This window comes from Mus pahari, chromosome 13, assembly GCF_900095145.1.
Source record: "Mus pahari chromosome 13, PAHARI_EIJ_v1.1, whole genome shotgun sequence".
NCBI lineage: Eukaryota > Metazoa > Chordata > Mammalia > Rodentia > Muridae > Mus > Mus pahari.
This window is the reverse complement of record NC_034602.1, coordinates 55720058-55724502: the sequence shown is the minus strand read 5'-3', so window position 1 is coordinate 55724502 and position 4445 is coordinate 55720058.

Genomic DNA, 4445 nt, shown 5'->3' with positions numbered 1-4445 from the left:
CCCCCCCCCCCCCCCCCCCCCCGCTCACACTCCCGTAAACAGGTGGAACTCAGAGATGCTCACGAAGTCTTCTGATGTCACTCAGCAAGTTCGCCACAGCCAAGCAAAACTGTGGCTTAAATCCTTTTTCTTTTTCTTTTTTTTTTCATTCATCTGAAAATATTTGATAAAGGAATGACTGTCTGTCTGTGTGTCCCACAGTGTGTGTGTGTTTGTATATATGCATGTATGCATCTATGTGCATGTGTGCCTCTGCTTTGTTCCCTTGAGACAGGGTCTCTCACAGGACCCTAAGCTGTGATTTAGCCTAGGCCAGCAAGCCACACCCATCCCCCTTTCTCCCCCCCTCCCCAGCCCTGGGTTACAGGCTTGTGTGACCACACCTGGCTGTCAACCAGGGTGCTGAGTTTTGCATCTCAGCTTCTCCTGTTGAGCCCAAGTGTTCTTACCCACAGAGTCATCATGCTGCCCTCCTTACACTTTTTGTTTGTAGCATTTTCGCAGAATTGGGGGTGAGTGGGGAGTGGGAGAAAGATGATCTTGCGCTTTATAGCCAGGCATGGGGTTTCTAGCTCTGGTGCTCAGTTAGGGAAAAACGATTCCATTTCTTTTCCATTTTTTTTTTTTCTATCTGCCAAAAGGAGAATTATTCAGCAGAGATGAATCTGATGAGAGGGGCAGATTCTTAGAGTATGTCTTGCAGTAGCGATCCCAGGACAGCAAGCTGCCCTTGACTGTCTCCCAGGAGCTGTAGGGCTTCCCGGAAGCTTCCCCTGCCTCTCTGCAGCACGAGGCTGCCTTCTTGTTCAGGTGTCTGTGAAACCTCAGACTTGAATTTTGGAACTTTGAAGAAGGAGAGTACATCGTAGGTAAAGAATCATCTAACTCATGACTAGTGGGCACGGAGGCTGGTGGAATCATAGACTCATTTCTTCACTCGGGGAGTGTGCCTTACACCCCTGCCCCAACCCCCAGCTTCACACATACCCCTTGGTATTGAACCACATCTCCAACCTTCAGACAAAGGCTTTTGAAGATAAATATTCCGGCTGGAGAGATGGCTTAGCGGTTAAGAGCACTGACTGCTCTTCCAGAGAGGTCCTGAGTTCAATTCCCAGCAACCACATGGTGGCTCACAACCATCTGTAATGGGATCCGATGCCCTCTTCTGGTGTGTCTGAAGACAGCTACAGTGCACTCATATAAAATAAATAAATACATCTTTAAATTTTTTTTTCTAGGACTGGAAAGAGAAAGAGAGAGTTTAGTGGCTAAAGGCATCTCCTGCCAATCCTAATGGCCAGGGTCCACAGGGTAGAAGAACAGAACTGACTCCAAATTCTCCTCAGAACTCTTCACACCACTGTGACATGACCAACACGCACACACCCACTTTCACCTTCTCACATTGAGTAAAAATGTAAAACATGTATATATATCCCAGCAACTACATGGTTATTCTCTCTCTCTCTCTCTCTCTCTCTCTCTCTCTCTCTCTCTCTCNCACACACACACACACACACACACACACATACACACGAGGCAGCAGGTAAATCCCCTGGCACTCTTCTGATTTGCCGAACTCTGGATGCTTAGTACAAAAGACTGAGGGAAGGGTACTAGGCATGCATGCCAAGTCAAAGCAGGCATGATTGGAGGGCTGCTGCATTTTAAAATATCCCAATGCAAGAGTAACTCCACCCTTCCTTCTGCCCCTTAAGAAGCAAAACAAAATGACAACTGAATAAATAAAGTTAACCAATCCTGGCTTACAACAAGCTTAGCTTACCAATTAAAAATTGGTTTAGGCATCAATTCCTTCGAGAGCTATCAATAGCCTCAGCAGGCTGCTGGCTCTCTGGTCCTCTTCCTTTCTCTCTCTTCCCCATCCTTCCACGCCCAGAGTGCCCTTGCCTCCCTCCCACTCACAGGTGGACACATAGTGGACACAGACCATAGTCTCGCCTAGGTCTCTGTGAGCATTATTAAACTTGAGCTCACTCCTCCTGTAGGCATTAGGAGGAGGCCTTTGGACACAGAGAACGGTTGGTTTCCTGAAGCAATACCTTGGGAATTTGTCTTGGGATCTGAGAGGGTGATATCCGAAGTTGTTATGTAGTTCCTGATCTTAGGGAAATTGCTGGAAGCCTCTAGTGTGCACAGGAAGCTTGGGCTCTTGGCCCAAATCGGCTCAGAGTCTAAATATTTGGAAGATGAATACTTGGAAATATGTTTAAACATTTAAAGCATTTTATTTGTTTTTGCAGCGATTCTCATTGTGAGTGTGATAGGATCCTTCAGCAAGGCTGTATCTGCTGCAGATGCAAGCCCGGGCACAGGCTCCAGCTTGGGGTTTGGAGGGAAGCCAGAGGTGCATGGCTATTGGCTAATGCCCACACCCTAGGGTTGTAACTCCAACCCCTCACCTTCAACACCGGCATCTGAAAGTCATTCTAAGGGTCTGAACCAACTCGGCAGTAAAACTGGGAATGGACCACACACACACACACACACACACACACACACACACACACCATTTTTCATACCAATCGTTACAAACACTCTTCTGTCAGTGCTGAATATGTCCTGTTATCATCAGTTGTCCCCCCAAAATTTCCTGTGGTCACTCTTTCTCTCTGACCAACCAGGCGACACACTTTTCAGCAAGTCGATGTTAAGAGGATGCAAACTAACATGAATGCATTAGGTTATGTAAAACATAATTAGGGAGAGAAATTGGAGAAGCAGCCCGTGTGTTTACAGGACTCAAGCAATGGAATTTTCCACATTCTTTTAATATCTACATGCACTGTAGGACTTAAATAATATGAACTGTTGACCTGTACTGATCACATTATCTAGATAGTAGCCAAATATCTCCTTTGCCTACTTTGCTGTATCATACATGGGAGTGGGCATTTGGCTTCATTTCTGAAGTTTGTAGAAAGGGGTGGGGCAGGCAGATGGGTTGAGGTGACTGTGGGCGTGCACCTGGCCTTGGTAATTGCTGTGCTACTGAGGTGTCTCAGACAACAATGATAATAACCATCTCTATAGAATTGGGGTTGCAGTCTCAACAGTAAAAATTATATTAAACTGGGCTTCATGCCCAGACTATTGGCTTCAAATAAACAATGTGAGGAAAAACATTTTTGGGGAGGAGCTAAATCAAGAGCTCAGGAAGCCAAAGGAGACAGAGAGGTGCTCCCTTCAAGGAGAAACACTTTCCTGTGCTCCCAACACACCACCCAACATTTGCATGATCAAGCCAATTGACTTGAAAGTCTAACCCGAATCCCTTTGATGGTCCCTTGCTCAGCCCCTTTCTATTGTCAGGGTGCTCAGGGGACCTTCTCACTGCCCCCCAAGCCTAGTTGATCTTCCAAGCATAATATCCCAGCCCTCTGGGTTGAAGGCTCCTGGTAGAACAGTGCATGTCAGTGTCTCTCCCAGCACGGCTGTGTGACGTAGATGAATGGGGGACAGGCCATCTGCTGTTGAGGAGGGTGACAGACAGAGTCTGCTCCATTGTGGCAGATGACTCCCCCAGCGCTGGCCAGCTGGCTTAGAATCGACCAAATTGGACAAGGTAGCTGATGTCCGGTAACTCTAAGGGAACTCTCTTCTATGTTTGTATTTATCCCTGCTTTCTACACACACACACACACACACACACACACACACACACACACACACACACACACTTTTCAAAATGAGAAAGTGTATTCTATTGACAGAGCATGGACAGAGGCCATGGGTAGCTCTGGGCTATGGAGGAATTGGTGGCCCTGTGGACCCTGCGGCTGGTTTATCTCTTATGAGCTAACTGGATCGTGGTTTTACCCTCTCCCCCCCCCCCCCAATTCTAAGAATTTTCACAACGAACATCTAAGACAATCGTCATACAAATCTTCCAGTTTGGGGACCTTTCTGTTTTTTTGTTTTGTTTTGTTTTGTTTTTTCTTTCTTTCTCTTCTCAGTATTGGATAAGGAACGAAAGGCCTTGAACGAAAGGGGCAAGTATCCTACCTGAGTTCTAGATGTGTCCTCAAGAGGCAGACTCTCACTAAGTAGCTTAAGCTAGCCTTGGATTTGCTTCATTGTCTAGGCCGGTCTTTAATTTTTAATTATCCAGCCTCCGCCCCCTGAGGACTGGAATTTTCAGTGTGTGCTATCATGCCTAGCTGTTCCTAGGACCATCTGGCTCAAGACTTGACCCTTTATCCCTTCCAGGTCTCTAGACTGAGGACCTGTCCGTGCAGGCTCCAGCAGCCTTCAGACTTGTCAGCTGGTTTCCGGGTGGGTCTAGCCAGTGTGAAGCCCAGGACCTGGGGAGCAGCGGGCATTTTCCCTCTTCCTTTGTGCAGGGGTGGGATCCTTGGCAGCTTCTGTGGCTCTTCTATGAGCTCTCACCAGCCCACACGATTCCAGCTTCCTGTGAGCGA